The 17,680-nt window shown below is 46.0% G+C and overlaps 1 protein-coding gene and 1 long non-coding RNA gene across 2 annotated transcripts in view; one reads left to right on the plus strand and one right to left on the minus strand.

Moving 5' to 3' along the window:
• Positions 1-490: 490 nt before the first annotated feature.
• Positions 491-16,929, minus strand: LOC137207870 (uncharacterized). Its single transcript, XR_010935341.1, has 2 exons — positions 16,699-16,929; positions 491-764 (listed from the first exon to the last, which is right to left on the minus strand). It is a non-coding gene; the product is annotated as an uncharacterized lncRNA (long non-coding RNA).
• Positions 9,946-17,680, plus strand: part of HNF4A (hepatocyte nuclear factor 4 alpha) — a 39,074-nt gene continuing 31,339 nt past the window's right edge. Inside the window, exon 1 of the mRNA XM_067708210.1 lies at positions 9,946-10,198. The gene's annotated coding sequence lies outside the window, so the exon portion shown is untranslated. The remainder of the gene's footprint in view (positions 10,199-17,680) is intronic.

Raw genomic sequence — 17,680 nt, forward strand, 5'->3', positions numbered from 1 at the left:
GATTGTTGCTGGTATGTAGAAAGAGAGTTAATTTTTTTCACTATCTTTCACCTTTCTAAAAATTTGTAATTATTCCCTAATATTGCAGAAAAGTAGAGAGAATAATATTGTGAACACTGATGTACCCATCACTCAGTTTTGTCGAGCCCTACATGCATGACCATATTTTCATTTGATTCATGTTTTGTTTGTTTTAATGACAAATGAAACATTCCACTTAGACTTGAAGCCCCACCTTGTACTCCTCCTCAATCCCTTGCTTTGCCACCCTTCTCAGAGGTGACCCCTGTCAATATTTGCTGTTCATCATTGCTAGACATGTTTTTATACTTTCACTCTACATGGCTACAGAAACTATATATAACATTGTTTTTCATATCTGGAAAACGTATTCAAATGTTGTATGTATCCTTCAGCAACTTCCTTTTATTTTTGGCGCTTCCCATACAGCTACAAGTAGCACTAGGGCACTCATTGAAAATGCTGTGAATGAACATCCCAAAGTATATTTATTCCAGTTTTTGACAATGGAGTTGTTTCCAGCTTTTCACTATTTAAAACAATGCTACAAAGAACATTCTTATACCTGTGGGTGAGAGTTTCTCGAGGATAATGTGGAGGAGTGGACTTTCTGGATTTCAGGCAGTGGGCATCTTCACTTTGATGAGATGTTGGCAAGTTGATCAATCTTGTCCACCAACTGTCACTTTGGTCAGTAGCATCTAGGAGCTCTGGTTGCTGCACACCTTCCTCCACACTTGACTCTGAAGGATGATGAATGTAAAATGAGAATTTGCATTTCCCATATTTCTAGGGAGGGAAAGGTTCCTTTTGCCATTTGAATTTCCTCTGTGAGTGTGTGTGTTCGTAGCCTTTGCACATTTTTCTATTGCCTTATTTATCTTTTCTTAACAATTTGAAGGAATTATTTATTCTCAGTACAGATCCTTTTTTCAGTTGTATTAGTGGAAAATACCTTTAATCAGTCTGTAACTCGTCTTTTCGCTCTCTTTAGAGAAGATATTCTGTTGTACAGAAGTTTACAATTGTAATGTAGTTAAGTTTTGGTTAAATTATAAATAAGATCATTAAATTTAATAATCTTTTCCTTTATAGTGTGTGCTTTTTGTTTTTTGCAGTGCCCTGAAATCATTAAGATATTATGCTAAACGTTTCCTATATTTTAAAGTTTTATTTCTCATACATAGGTCTTTATTCCATAGGAACTGATTTTTGTGTGCGATATGAAATAGAGATGCCATTATATTTTTCTTCATATGGATAACCAATTGACCCGGACAATTATTGACTAGGATGTCCTTTCTTGACTGATATGCAATGCCATTGCTTTTGTCCCTCATTTTCAGACATGTGTAGATCTGTTTCTAGGCTCTCTATACTGTTCCACTTATCTCTAGTAGCCACATTTAAACAATGAAATAAAAAAAAACCCAGGTAAGTGAATCTATTGATACAATTATACAAAAATAAAACATTTAATTTTTTTAAGTTCAAAAAAGAAAGTTAAAATTATTTTCTATTTTATTCAACCCGAAATAGCTAAAATATTGTTTCAACATTTAATCAATCAAAAATAATTAATGAGATATTTTTCTTCCTTTATATACTAGGGCTTCAAAATACAATGTGTATTTTACACTTACAGCACATCCCAGTTTGAACTAGCCACATTTCAAATGCTCAATGGCCACATGTGGCTAGTGTTTACCATATTGGAGAGTGAAACTATAGCTTTATGTATCATAGAGCATGTCCTCCTCATATTACAGTTGTTGTTGTTGTTTTTTGCGGTACGCGGGCCTCTCACTGTTGTGGCCTCTCCCGTTGCGGAGCACAGGCTCGGGACGCGCAGGCTCGGCGGCCATGGCTCACGGGCCCAGCCGCTCCGCGACATGTGGGATCTTCCCAGACCAGGACACGAACCCGTGTCCCCTGCATCGGCAGGCGGACTCTCAACCACTGCGCCACCAGGGAAGCCCCTACAGTTGTTTTTTTAAAAATTATCTTTATTCTCTTTGCTCATTCACGTAAATTTTAAGATGAGACTAAACAGGACAGAACAAAGTTTGGAGACCAACAGCCTATTTGTCTCCACTGGATTTCAATAAAGGCAACTAACATATTTTGAGTGCTTGCAATTTGCCAACTACCGTGCTAAGTAGCTTTGTCCTGTTGGGCTTCTAATTGAAATTACATTGAATTTATTGACTAATTTGGGAAGAATTGACATCTTTGCATAATGAAGCTGTTAACCTAAGACAATAAAAGAGCCAGTTATTTTTACCAGCAAAATGGGTTTATTTGGGAGCAGCAAAGAAATGCAATTTGGGACGTGCAACTATGGTGAACTATATGCAAGTTTGGTAAACTAAGGGAGAGGAAACTCTTCTACAGAGGAAAAGACGAAGTTGGGATGGGCTGGTATAAACAAACAGTCCATTAGAGGCAACTGGGAGTTGGAAGTATAGTGGCTTTTCATTGGCTGAGTTGTGACAGTCTCTCATTGACGGAGCTGTTGCCAGGCCAAGAGAAAATCTTTCTTCCTCCTGCTGCCAGTAGTAAAGTAGTGTCACTTTCTTCCAGAGATGTAAGGTACATCTCTTCCTGTTGGGATCTGTATTGAGATTAAGTAGTATGTGCATGAGAGCTCCCCCTTCTGGCCTTCTGACTTCGTTTTAATGAGGTTTCCCTTTATAATTTTCAAAAATCCTTCTGACCGTGATACATTTATATAGGTTTGCTTTTATGTTTTTTAAATAAAGTTCAATAATTTTAATACATAAAGGTCTTCTGTTATATTAATCCTAGCAATAATCGCTATTGCTATCATAAATAATTTTTTAAATTGCATCTTCTCATTTGTTGATATTAGTGTATAGAAACCAACTGCTTTTGACATACTGAAAATGTACCCAGCAATTTTGTTAAATTCTCTTACTAGATCTGTTTTTAATTTCCTATCTTATTGTATCGCTTGGGTCTCTAGTAAAATATCAAAGAGAAGCAGTAATAATGGGTATTTCAAATAGGGCTTTGTTTGTCTATGAGTAGCTGAGACACAAAATAGCAGTAGTTTATACAAAATAGAAGATAACTCCTCAGATTATAGAAGTCCAGAGGGAGGCAATCTAAGGTTAGTATGGTGGTTCTTCCCCATAACAGTCCTCAGGAACCCAGGTTCCTTTCATCCCCATGAGGTCTTCATCCTCATGGTCCAAGATGGCTGCCAGAGCTCCAACCATACAGCCATGTTGCAGGCAGAAAGAAGGAGCAAGAGACAAAGAAGAAAAAGGAGTAAAAGTCATGTTCCAGCTGTCTTTTTTAAAAAGTTCCTGGAAGCTGCCACATTACATTTCTGATTATACTTCATTGGCCAGAACATATTCACATGGTCTCCCCTAGCTTTAAGGAATGCTTGAGATAAGTTTTTTGAGGGGGCATTCATGTGTTCAAATGAAAACTGGAGGTTCTATTACAAAGGAAGACAAGGAGACTATATAATACAGAACAGACAACTTGCAGCCTCTGCCACAGTGGGCAGCCTTGTTTTATTCTTGACTTTAAAGGGACTTTGGCCTTTTTAAGTAAGATATCTGCTTTAGGTTTTTGGTAGGTAACTTTTACTGGGTTTTTAAAAGTTTCTTCTAAGGAAGCCAGAAGTTTTGCTTGTTTGCTTTTTAATCACAGTGTTGAATTGTCTTAATTGCTTTTTGTGCATCTACTAAGATAATCACATTTTTTTCTCTTTTAGTCTGCTAATTTAGTAATATTCTAATGTTAAACCATCCTTGCATTCTTGGAATTAAACCTAAATTTGTCAGGATGAAATACATATATTTTATACATTGATGAAATTTTTAAAAATTGTGGTAAAATATACATAAAATTTACCATTTTAGCCATTTTAAAATGTATTATTCAGAGGCATCAAGTACATTCACATTGTTATACAACCTCCACCACCTCCCAACTCCTGAAATTTTTTATCTGTTTCCATTAGAAAATAACTCTCCAAGCTTCTCTGCCCCCAGCCCCCAGCAACCGCCATTCTATTCTACGAATTTGACTACTCAAAGTACCACTATAAATGGGATTATACAGCATTTGTCCTTTTGTGATTGGGTTACTTCACTTAGCAAAGAGTCCTCGGGGTTCATTCACGTTGCAGCATGTATCAGAATTTCCTTCATCTTTAAGGCTGTTGTATGTATACATAACATTTGTATATTACTCTGTTGTATGTATACATAACATTTTGTTTTTCGGTTCATCTCTTAATTGACACTTGCTTCTGCCTTTGGGCTATCGTGAATAATGTTGCTATGAAATGGTGTAAAAATATCTCTTACAGACTGCTTTCAATTATTTTGGGTATATATACCCAGAAGTTGTATCGCTGCATCATATGGTAATTCTATTTTTTATTTTTTAAGGAAGTGTTATACTGCTTTCCATAGTGGCTGCATTATTTTACATTCTTACCAGCAGTGAGAAAGTGTTCCAATTTCTCCACATCCTTACCGACGCTTATTATCTTTTTTTTTTTTTTTTTTAATTATCCATCCTAATAGGGTGAAGTGGTTATCTCATTCTGGTCTCAATGTGCATTTCACTACTGATTACTGACGTTGAGCATATTTTCATGTGTTTCTCGGTCGTTTCTATATCTTCTCTGGAGTAATGTCTATTCAAATCCATCGCCCATTTTAAAATCAGGGTTTTTGTTGTTGCGTTGTAGGAATTCTTTATATATTCTGAATATTAACCCCGTATCAGACATGATTTGCAAATATTTTCTCCCATTCCATGGGTTGCCTTTTCACTCTGTTAATAATGTCCTTTGGTGCACAAAATTTTTCATTTCAATGTAGTCCAATTTATCTATTTTTTCTTTTGTTACCTGTGCTTTGGGTGTCATCTCCAAGAAATCATTGCTAAATCCAGCATCATGAATATTTCCCTCATGTTTTCCTCTAAAAGTTTTATAGTTTTAACTCTTACACTTATGTCTTTAACCCATTTTGTGCTAATTCTTTTCTATATGTCAGCTAAGAGTCCAGCTTCACTCTTTCACATGTGAATATCCAGTTTTTCCAACGTGAATTTGGTTTGGATCACATTTTATTTAAGACTTTTACAGCTGAGAAATGCTACTTCGATTCAATCTTTGATCCATTGCTAGAAACCTCTCACCGTCCTCCCTGACAGGTGGTCATTTAGCTTGGGTTTGATACTTCTAGTGACAGGACACTCACTACTTAATAAAGCAGCTGTTTCCCTGGTAGTATCATTGTATCCAGTAGAAAAATCTTCTTCATTTTCAGCACAAATCTTCCTCCCTATACGATCCATCTGTTGGTCCTAATTTGTCCTCTGGGGCTCTGAGAATAGGTGAACACCCTTTTCCAAAGGAAAGTACGTTGAATTCAGTAAATAACACAACTGCATGGTGGGCAACTATGTGCTGGGTTTATAAGGTTTATTTATTCCACAAAGCAATTTGTGAAGAGGTCCTATTATTGATTCCTGTTTCTCAGATGAAACAAATAAGGCTTGAAGAACTTATCATTTTCACAAGGTTGAACAATTATATAAATGGTACCACTGATATTTCAAAGGCAGTGGCCTTGACCGCTCTGCTACACTGCCCCTCTCCCCTTCCCCAACAGTCAGCCCAGAACCCTTTTGGATCTTCAGTTATTCTCTAAAGGGTATGGTTTTCTCACCCTGTCCCATCCTAGGAAAATTTTAAGTGTTTCTATTAAAATTGAAATCAAACACAGTTTTTTGTGTATGGTCCATGTATACAGAGGGCTCCTTAGCTCCTTTGACCTGAGCACTACATCTTTTTAAAAAAAATAGATATATCTATTTATTTAGGTTGCACTGGGTCTTAGTTGTGGCATGCATGCAGGATCTAGTTCCCTGACCAGGGATCGACCCCGGGCCCCCTGCACTGGGAGCGCCGAGCCTTACCGGCTGGACCACCAGGGAAGTCCCCGAGCACTACATCTTCACTAATGACACCTGAGACCAAGGTTAGAGGTTTGGGTAGCCGCTGCGAAGTAAAACCTCTAGAACTTGGTCACGTCGCCTGCTGCTAAGGCAGCTTCCCCCCCGCCCCCCATCCACAGTGTCCAGGTGATTTATTTTTGGCCAGTGTGGAGGATTTTTCTTTCCTCTTCCTTGAGTTCAAACATTTCTCCAAACCCACCTGACCTTGCTCCTGCCGTTATTTTATTGCTAACACCTGTGTAAGTACTGCGTGCCAGGCACAGTTCTAAGTCTTTTCTCTACATTAACACAAATAATCCCCACAGCAACCCAATGACACACACATCATTATCCCCCCTGTTTTGCAAATGAGAAAACAGTCACAGAACAGTTAAGGAGCTCGGTGAAGATCACACAGCTAGTCCAGGGCAGAACCAGAATTCAAGCCCAGAAAGTCAGGCTACAGCCTCCATACTGGGCTTCCTCCAAACATCTGACAATCTCAGCCAGTTTTTTTTTTTTTTAATTTTTACATTTTATTTATTTTTGGCTGCGTTCAGTCCCCATTGCAGAGCGCGGGCCCTCTCTAGTTGCAGAGAGCCGGGGCCACTCCTCTTTGCTGTGCGCGGGCCCCTCACTGAGGTGGCCTCCCATGCTGCGGAGCACAGGCTCTAGAGCACAGGCTCAGTAGCTGTGGCACACGGGTTCAATTGCTCCGCGGCATATGGGATCTTCCCAGACCAGGGCTCGAACCTGCGTCCCCTGCACTCCCAGGCGGATTTCCAACCACTGCGCCACCAGGGAAGTCCCTCTCGGCCAGCTTTTTAAGGCCAAAAGATTGACACACAGTGACTGTCCTTTTTTTTTTTTTTTTTAACAAAGAGAGAACAGACCCAGGGCCCAGAGGCTTTGAAAGGCAACAGTATTAATTCAGGACGTAATATTTTATTCTGCTTATTTTCCCATTGCTTTCTACCTATGATATTGGTGTTTGATTTGGAAGTAATAACGTTTCCTTCTAAAATAAATGTAAGTAAAAATAAGTGAGTTGATGTATGCCAAATGTTAAGTAATAGCATAGGTGGTTTTCAGATATGATAAACATCATAATGGTCATAGGAAAATCAGTGAAGCTTTGAAAAGACCTCACTCAGTCACGTTAGATGAGGTTACGCTGCGATAATGAAAGAAAGAAAGCCTCAGGTCTCACTGGCTTAACTCTTTGGATAGTTACCGCTCGCGTACTGCACTGTCTGCCATGAGTCGGCGGGTCGCTCTCCTCGTCCTGGTGACTCCATATGTACCCTCGCTTCCGAACGACCACAGCACTGACTCTTTAAAGCTCCCGCCCAGGTGTGACGCAGATTGTTTCTGCTCACATTTCATTGGCTAAGACCAGTCACGTGGGCACGTCTAACTTTAAAGGCAGCAAGAAAGTGTGATTTTGCCACGTGCCTCAGAAGAGGGACGTGGAATAGTCAACCCACAGGTAGGCTATGAGTAAAGGAGCCTGAAAGATGGCTCTGGAAAGGCAGACTGAGTTATGACCCGTCTTAGACCACTAAGACCAGCCCCACCAAGTGGTCTTCAACACCTGTTCTCAGAGAAGGGACAGTGGTCCACCAGGGAGAAGACAGTCTGACAGTACCATTCTGTTACACTGATACTTCTCCCAAGCAGCGACCCACGATTCCTTTGGTTGGGGGTGCCTTCATTTCGTAAGCGGTTTTCGCTGAACCCTGTGGTCAGCTTTTGTTTATTCCCTGAAGTTAGATGTGGCAGTTTGGGCTTTGCCTGAGCTAGGATTTGGTTCTGTCACTACTTTGAAAATATATCCAGGGAAGTGTAATCAGAAAGGAAAGGAATTCAAGGACAGGGTCCAAGTGGATAGGGAGCCTCACACGGTGTTTGGTTATCAGGTTATCAGGGAGGCTTCCTGGAGGAGTTTTCCTGCAGGGTCCCTGAATCAGAAGCACCTGGAAACTCATTAAACATGTGATACCTGGGCCAGCTGTTGACCCTGGAACCTGGAGGTGGGACCTGAGTCATCTGAATTTTTGTTAATGACCCCAGATGATTCTTATGGACACTGAGATTTGAGAAACACTGAATTATAGGGAGAAAATTTCCTATAAGTCTAGAGGACTAACACAGTGGTTCTCAATTGGGGGTGATTTGAGACCCCCAAAGGGGCATTTGGCAATGTCTGGAGATATTTTTCACTGTCATAGGTTGGGAGGGGGGCATGTGCTACTGGTATCTGGTGGGTAGAGGTCAGAGTTGCTGTCAAGCATCCTACAGTACATAGAACAGCCACCCATTACAGTTATCCAGCCCAAAATGTCAGCAGCGCTGAGGTCAAGAGATTCTGGTAAACAAGAGTTTAAACCCTTACAAACATAGGAGCACATATGATGTTTAATCTCTTTTTAAAATTTTACTTCCCTGAAAACATGGAATCCTTTTCATTGAATACATACTAAGTACTAAGCACTTCATGTACATTGTATCAGTTTCTCCCCCCCAAGTCTTTTCAGTCATTTATCCAACAAATATCTATTAAGTGCTTATTATGTGTTTAATTTTAAACTGTACAAGATGTGGGGTGTACCCTAGGGAACACATCAGACAAGGTTCATCTCCTTCATGGGGCTGGAAGAGATAGAAATAGATATACAAGTAACACAACATATGTGTAATTCTAGATTGTGATAGGCGGTATGAAGAAAAATCAGGTACAGGGACAGAGAATAAAGGGTGAAGGATGGGAAGAACCTACATAAATATGTAGGAGAGCCCTCCCAGACAAGGCAACAATTAAATCAGGATCTGAAAGACCTTTTTTTTTTCAGGCCAGTGTGGCTGCTGCCACTGGGATGGGATTGAATGGCGTATGAATGCAGGGCTATAGAAGCAAGGTCATGCAGGCCTCACAGTTCATGGGAGTTTTGAATTCGATGAGTTTTAGTATAAATACATTAAAAGTTTTAACTGTTTAAGGGAGGAACCTGTTCCAATCTGCTTGTAGAAAATCATCCCTGGCCCCTGGGTATAGAGTGGGTGGTAGAAGACCCAGAGCGGATAAACAAGAGAAGTGAAAAGAGCTTTTGCAGACCTGGAGAGATGATGGGGGATGGGGACACGGTTGGCTGTGGTGGAGATGAAAAGATGATGAAAATTTGAGATACTGTCGGAGGTAGCAAGAACTAGATTTTATGAAGAGCTGGCAGGGGTGGGAGGAAGGACACAAAGATAATGACTGCCAGGATTTTGGCCTGAATAACTGAGTTGGGGGTGGGGTGATGGACCGTGACAATTAACGTTATTATTATTGTTCTTTTTTAAAACTGAGGAAGGGGAAGTGAATTGTCCTACTTCACAAAGTTAGTAAATGGACTCCAATTCAGCTGTGTTTAACTCCAAAGGTCATGCTTTACCCACTCTCCTGGACCCACACATTAATTTTTATAGTGGGGGAGGATATTTAATGATATATCATTAAATATTGATATATGAATGCCCCTGAATCCAACCATGGGCTTCCACATAGAACCCGCACAAAACCTGGGACCCTCATTAAAGGCGATTGTACATTGGGACCGAAAGTTCGGAATATAAATTCCCTAGATGGTGTAATGGCAGCGCGGTGCCCCCCTTAGGAAACCAGTTTTAAAACATTGCGTTCTGATTGGTGCAGTGACCACGTGGTGATGTGTGATAGGAGGAAAGTTAGCATGCCCCGTAACTAAACCCAGAAGACATTTCGAGCCGTCTTCTGCTGAGTTTGGAGAGTCGTAGTCCGTCTGGGCCTGTGATTGGTGGGATTGTAATACGACCTCCGCTGTGATTGGTGAAGCCCGCTCGGTTGTTTAAAGGTTTCTGTACGCCAGTTCCTGCTTTGGCCACTAGGCGGAGCCCAGGACACGCAAAACACGTCTCTGGGGCGCATCTGGGCCGCTTCCTCCCCCTGCGTCCTAGGGCCACCGAGGGACGGTTGGGCGTGGGGGGGACGGCGTCAGAGCTCACAGCTCCGGCCCAGGTGGCCACGCTTCTCTGCACAGCCCTTTGGGCCCCGTCCTTTGTCTCTCAGCCCCCGAAGACGGCGTTGGCTGACCGACGGCTGCGGGTTCGCGAAGGTTTGTGAAGGCCCAGATCCAAATTGCAAAATTGTGGAGTCTGTCAGGTGAGACTCAGCAGCGACCCCCGGCTGCGCCCTCTGCTCGCCTCGTAGCCCTCCTCTCAACTAACAGCCGCCAGTGTTTACAGCCTACACTCCCTTTAAGATCTTCAAAGAACTCTTCCAAAGCAGCATCTCACTGGAGCTTAGAATTGTCTCATGAAGGTCAAGGTCACTAGCTCGGAGTGATATCACCATATCCACAGTTACCCCCTACCATCCCAAGGCGCTATCACATTGTACTGTTTCATTGTCTTCCCTGCACTTAACCACTATTTGAAATTCTCTTCTTTTTTATTTATTTACTTCCTCCTGTCACCACCGCACCTCTCCACCAGGATGTAAGCTCTGTGAGGGAGAGAAGAGCGTGGCCAGATCCAATACAGAATGCCCAGTTACATTTGAATTTGAGATAAACAACAGAAGTTCTAAAAGATATAAGTGATGTCCCATGTGTTTTTTTGTACATACTTGTACTAAAAGAATTATTCATTGTTTATCTGAAATTCAGATGTAATTGGGCATCCTGTGTTTTTATTTGCTAAAACAGCAACCCTGTTGGGGAGGGATCTTACCTATTTACTGCTTTATCTCCAGCACCCAGAGTAGTGCGCATGGCATGTGCTGAATAAATGTCGAATGACTGGCTGGGCAAATTCCTTCATTCCTTCGCTCATTTATTCATCCAACCCATTATATTACCTGCCAGCTGGGTCGTGGGGCTATAAGGGTAAAATGAGACATAGTCCAATGGAAGAGGCAGACAACCAGTAACCACCATGTGATTAAACTTTGATGATATAAAGTATTAGGGGCTGTGGGAGCACTGAGGGGGAGCCCTGACCTGTCCAAGCCAGCAGGACTGCCTGGAGGAAGATGAAGATGAGACTTGGAGGATGAGGAGGCAAAGAGAGAGGTGTGACAGCTGCTCTGGGCAGAAGGTATGGCATGTGCAAAGGCCAGAGACAAGGCTGGGGCTACGGGATTCTGAAAGCTGCAAGGGGTTGGGGTGGAGGGCAGATGTACAGTGTGGATGGGGCAGTCAGAAAGAGGTGAGAAGGAGACTCCGTCGCTGAGCATCAGTACCCACCAGTCAGGTGCCATAGTGATTGTGCCCATTGTATAGATGAGGAAACTGAGGCTGGGAGAAGTGAAATGCCTGGCCTAGGTTGACAGTCTGAGTGGAAAAGGCCTAGCTGAAGCAGATTCTGAACGTGAACTCTTCTGAAAAGGCTCTGGGTTAAGGATTATAACCCCCAACTGGAGAATGAAGAAACTGAGGCCCAGAAAGGTGACAAGGCTCTCCCTGTGAAGGAGGCTCCGTCCAGTTTAACAGGAGAACACTGAGGCAGTACGAGGGTTACGGGTTGTCTCGGGCCCTCCAGAGAGACAGCAGGAGGCCTGGAGCAGGACACAGGAGTTCAGGCCGTTGTGTCTCCTGTTCCTGTTTGGGTTGGGTCTCTAGGAGTCCCTTACTGAGCCCTGAGGCTAATTCCTTGCATGGGTCTTGGGCTGGTCTGCAGTTTCCATGGAGACCGCCTCCCTCCATCCCTGAAATCTCATTGTGACTAGTATTAAGAGATTAACTCTGCCCGGCAGCCCTCGCAGGGTCTTGGGTGCCAGAGTGGCTGTGGGAGCTCCCTTAAGGATGAAGAAGTTGCCCACTGTGTGAGACCCCATAACACCAGGAGGAGGATGTCAGACTGGGGCCAGGGCTTCCCCCGGGACACCCCAGGTATGATCCTGACTCCACATCTACCTGGAAAGGAGGACGAGGTGGTGGGAGAGAGACACAGGACCTAGGGGAGGAGTCCAGATTTTGGATCAGTATAGAGATGTTGTCACCCCAGCCCCCAACCCAGGAAGGCCCAGGGTCTTGATGGCGGGACCCCATTCTGATCAAGGCAAGATTCAGATTCTGTCAACAAGGCGAGGGGAGCCTCACAGAGTCTTTTAGGGGTGTTTCAAAGCTACCTAAAGACCAGCTTCCTAATCTGCTTCATTTTGCTTTGGGGAAACTGAGGCACAGAACAGGAAAGTGACTTGTCCCCAGTCAGTGAGACAGTGAACTGAAGCAGGTCAGGAATCCAGAGGGAGCCCTGGGGTTGCCTGAGCAGAAAATGTTTGGTTAAAATGTCATTGCCCCCTCTGCCATGAATCCCACATCCTCCTTCCTGACCTCCAAGAATGGGGTCCCCTCAGCCTTCTCTCCCCTGGGCCTGTCCCATCAGCTATGCTTCCCTTCCCTCCCCACCTCTCCCCCTCCTCCTGCCCTCCCCTGCTACCTGCATAGTCTGAGCCTGCCAGAATGTCCCTGGCAGGCTCCAGTCCACTGGAGGGCATGGCCACCGGGCCCTAACTGTCCCATCCAGGGGACATCCCCTCACTGGGTCACTATCAGGATGACTTTGGACATTTTTTGTTCCACGCTTCAGCCCCTCTGTGACTTCAGGGCCTGGATATGGTGGGGGCCCTGAGAACCCATCCCCACCCCACCTCTTCCTGCCAGGCCTGCATTGGAGAGATTTAGGCCCAGTTCCAAAGCACTCCTGGGTCAGGCTTCCTGGAAGGCCACACTGGGGCAGGGGAGCAAACACTGGCTCTGGAGCCAAGTAGCGATAGTTCAAATGCTCTTGACTCAGCAGTGTGAGCCTCAGTTTCCTCACCTGTGAAGGGGGGCAATAACCCTTCCTTCCTCAAAGCTTGTTCTCATTTTCTATGGAAAAATCTCCAGGTTAGGCTATTAAATGAACAAAGTGAGATGCAGAACAGTTTAAGAGATGGGGGATGATATCGTACGATCTCATACGCTGCCTGGTCTGTACAGGGAAAGTTAAGGGAAGTGATTAGCTACAGTGAAGAGGGCAGTGGACTGGTGGACAGGAATTGGGGGTGGAAGCCAGACTTCTCAAAGTGCACCTTTTATATTGTTTTGACTTTTGAATCATGTGCACGTAGTACCGATTCCAAAGGAAATTTAAGTGTTTTAATAGATTGGGTAAGATATCAAACCATCAGAATAATCACTCAGACCTCAATAATGTGACAGGTGTGCAGCCTAGATGGCGACCCACGTACTAGGACTTGACTCAGGAACCGAGAAAGCCTGACCCCGAGTCTCTGCATCCTTGACCTGGAAGGGCCCTTTATTTTAAGCCGATTTCATTTTGCCAATAGCAAAATGATAGTCATCGGTACCAAGAATCAGGAGCTCCCTACATGCCCACCACAGTGCCCAGCACTGTCTGAGTAGCATCTCGTTGAATTAGCATTCTGACTTTATGAGGAAGCTATTATGTTCCCATTCTACAGATGGGGAAACGGAGCCTCATTGAAGTTGCAACTAGGAAATTGGAGAACTTGGATGCACATCTAGGCCTTTCCAGCTCCAAAATTTTAAGCCCTCCTGTGGTAGGTCTCAATCTTAGTTGCATATCAGGATCACCAGAGAACTTTAAAAAATACTCATAGCCAGCACCCACTCACCCCCACCCCAAGATTTGATCATTGTACTGTGGTGGGGCCTGGGCATCAGTAGGTTTTAAAGGTCCCAGGTGATTCTAATTCACCATCAGGGTTGAATTTCTGCTTTATGCTAGACAACTTTTCAGATGGGAAACCAAGGCCCAGGAGGGAAATGACCTTGCCCAAGGTCACACAGTGGCTGGAAGCAGAGCTGGAACAGGGCTCACATGGAGCCTTTGTGAAAATAAGTGAATGGTGCCCCCCTCTGAGCGGGCAAATCTCCATGGGCAGTTGGCTTGGTAAGTGGAACAAGGGCTGGATTTCCACCTCCACTTGCCCCCTTAGCCAGAGAACCTTTGTGCAGTGAGCAACCTGTACAACTGTATGAGGTGACCGTGGCCTGAGTCTCGGGATCCCAAACACTTCATCTCAGTGACCTCCAGGCAGATCCCTAGAACCCTTCAGAACAAGGATGTGGGGAGCCCCAGGGTGGTTCCTGGGATGTGGGTTCATTCCTCACCTGAAGACCAGGGCCTGCACCCTTCAGACCCGAGAGGGTCTGGGCAAGGACCCATCTAACTCCCAAAGTCACATCCAGCAGATAAAGTCAGGAACATACCAGGAGGGAGGAACATACACGCAGGAGGACAGCAACAGCCTCAGCCCAGAAGTCACAAGCCACCTGGCAGAAGGCAGCCTATGGGGAGGCCCCGCCCACACAGACCCAAGTCCTCCTGGCTTCCTTCCTGATCATTCTTTCGACCACACTCTCTACACTACCTATTGAGCCTTGCAGTCAGCATCTCCCATAATACCCTGCTTTCCAGCCAGAGTAGCTTCCATGCCCTTTCACCCTCACCCACCATGTTCTCCACTTCTGGATGTTCCCTCTGCCCAGGATGCCACCTCCTCCAGGAAACCCTCCCTGACCACTCCAACCCAGAGATATGTCTTCTTTCTGCCACCTTCCAGCCCTCACAGTCCATACACACAGCCCAATTGTGCCTTGGGATGGAGCTTATTTTATCATCATACTGGCCACTTTTCATTGACTACTTACTATGTGCCAGCCCTGGAAGGGCAGGGTGGCCTGGAGGTTAGGAGCACAGACTCTGGAGCACAGATTCTGCTCAGGTTGGAATCTCAGCTTCTTATAAGCTGTGTGAGCTGCAGCATATGATTCAACCTCTCTGTGCTCCAGGTTTATAAGATAGTGATAAAAACATTGCCTTACTTCACAGAGTGGTTGTGAGGATTAATGAGTTAATACATGGAAAACCCTCAAAACAGCTTTATAAACATTGGCCATGGTTATCATTGCATATATCCCACTCCATTTCATCTCACAACAACCCTATGAGTTAGGTATTATTATTCCCAATTTACAGGTGAGAAAACTGAGACTCAGAGAGGTCTTGAGAGTCAGGGCAGGGCTCTGCATCCTTTTCTGTGGCCTGATGCCTCCAGAGAGAGGATGTGGCTGAGATGGGTTATAACTTTGAGCCTCTGATTTGCAGCTCATGGCTGCTTCTCAGAGGGCCCGCAGGACACAGGGCCAGGTGAGATCCCCCTGACTTGGGCCTCCGGTGGCTCTCAGGCACCACTCTGCTTCCAGCCAGCCCCAGGAGGGAGGGTAAAAAGCAAAGAAGGGCCTTTCAGGGAGGCCCTTTCAGGGAGGGCCTTTCAGAAGGGCCTTTCAGGGCTGAACATCAGGGATGTTCACTACCATCCAGAATACATCACTGAGTACCAGAGAGAGCTCCTGTCTGCCCCAGCCTAGCTGGAGACTCAGGACATCCGGGTGACCTTCTGTCCCTGGACGAGTCACTTCCCCCCTCTGGCCTCCGTCTCCCCATCTGTACGATGAGTGAGGGGATGAGGCTGGACCAGTAGTTTTCTGATTCTCATTAACAACAGCTGGCTCCACTCTCAAATGAAATATTGAGGGACAGTGTCCCTAAGAGGCAGGCACTGGGTGAAGTGGGGCCTCTGCCTACACTCCCTTGGCTCCTGGGACCTGAGAACCCAGTTTGAAAGGGCTTAGGCCGCATCCTCCTAAGGGCTCTCTTGGTCTGACACCGCAGGATTCTAGAATCCCCAGCTCAAAGCGGCCGCTTCGCATCCCTGTTTGGAAAGCTCTCCCCGCCCCCACCCCACCCCCCAGCTGCTTTTATCTCTCTTTGGTAACACAGCAAATTTGCTCAGGACCCAGAGCAGGGGAAACAAGCAGACTGTTGACTCTTGAGCAAAACCTACCCTTTGGAGAGCAGCAGAGGAGGCGCTCGCTGTGCGTGGGGTGGCTGAAGGCCTCTTGCATAACCCGGCGGCCTCCTGCCCACCCAGGCCTTTGCTTTGCAGGGTTAGGGGTGAGGCAAACCGCAAACTCATGCCCAGTTAATTTTTTAAGGCAAAATCAACAGGCTCAGCAATGATTAGCAGGCAGGTAAGTTCGTCTTAATCATGCTGAGGAGAGGGAGGAAGGAGGCTTCCAGGGGCCCAAGGATGGGGCTGAGTTATCAGTTAACCACATAAATGTTTCCTACCAAACCCACTGGCCTTCAGCCCCGAGCTTCCTCCTCTTCCTCTCGGAAGTACTTCCGTGGCACCCCAGCGAGTGGCCATCAGTCACTGAGTGAACAGACACTCCACCCTCTGGGGTCTGTAGGAGGCACTGCCAGGGCCCTCGAGGCCTGGGATGAAGCAAAGGGGGCCTCACCAAGCTCCTGGTCTTCTTGTTAAGGCCAAGCTCCCCCTGCTGCCTCTGCATGGCCTGGAGCATGTGTCCTCCCTCCTCAGGGCTCTGTGAGGGGCCCTGGGTCTATGTCCCAGGTTCAGCCTACAGCCGGCTGCCACTCTCCTGGGGGCCTCGGTGTCTCCATCCGCCAAATGGGTGGATTGGCTGGGACACCCTGTCCAGTCTTGAAGTTCTGTGATTGGATTAAGCCAACAGGGCCTGTACCCAGGACGAGGAGGGTGGGATGAGCCATGTTTTAGGAGTGCTAGGAGGGAGAAGAGATGCCCGGAGGAGGGAGGGGGCCTACCTGGTACGTGCTGTCGGCACCAGCCAGTGTCAGATCCCAGCTCCAGGAAGAGGGCTGTCCTCTCTGGTGGAAGGCAGGGGTCCCTGTGGGGTGGGCTGTGGCTGCAGGGATGACCTGACAGACCCCAGCTGGTCCAGGACCCCTCCCCCTAGACCTCGAGAGCTGCCAAAGGAAGCAGCAAGGCCACACCAGCCCTAGGCCTGCCGGCTGCCTGGACTGGAGTTTGGTCAGTTGTTGGGGACCTATATTGTGAGAAAGTTAGGACTTTGTCCACAAACTGGAATTTGAAATTTCAAAGGGGCAAAACTGAAGGGCCCTACCCAGGAGTGGAGATGGCTCTTGGCTTCTTTCCCCCACGACTTTTGTTCTCTGTCTTGATAAGTCCCGGGTTCCCTGCACCACTCCCTGGGTTGTGGGCGGGGGAGGGGAGACAGGAGATAGTGGGGACTTGAGCGCCCAGGGGACATGAAGACGCCAGGCGGCCCGTGGTGGCTGGTGTCTGGAGGATGCCTCTGCACCTGCACGTGCCCCGGGCCAAGCTCCTTCACTTCTCAGATCCCTGAGCTCCCTGGCAGTAACGTGACAATGGAATCACTAGCCACCAGTGCTCCAGAATTCCAGGGTTCTTTCCAGGGATCCAGGAGGGAGGCAGCGTGGAGGGGGTAAAGCCCTCAAGCTCTGGAGTCAGACTCGGGTTCCAATTACAGCCCCTCCTGTTACATCATTATGGCCTTAGGCAAGTGACTTCCCCTCTTTGAGCCTCAGTTTTGTCACCTACAAAGTGGGACAGATAAACAGAGAAGAGTGAAAGGTTCTTAGCACTGGGCCTAGCACAGATTCTCTCCAGAAACATTAGCCATTATTGTCATTTAAAAGAAAAATATTGTGGGCCAGAGCGGCGGCTCCCTTAACCACTATCCGCGCCAGAGGCCTCAGCACCCTGCCCACTGCCGCCCCTCCCCGACCCCCGGCTGCCCAGGAC

Source organism: Pseudorca crassidens, chromosome 15 (genome assembly GCF_039906515.1).
Source record: "Pseudorca crassidens isolate mPseCra1 chromosome 15, mPseCra1.hap1, whole genome shotgun sequence".
In the NCBI taxonomy this organism is placed as follows: Eukaryota; Metazoa; Chordata; class Mammalia; order Artiodactyla; family Delphinidae; genus Pseudorca; species Pseudorca crassidens.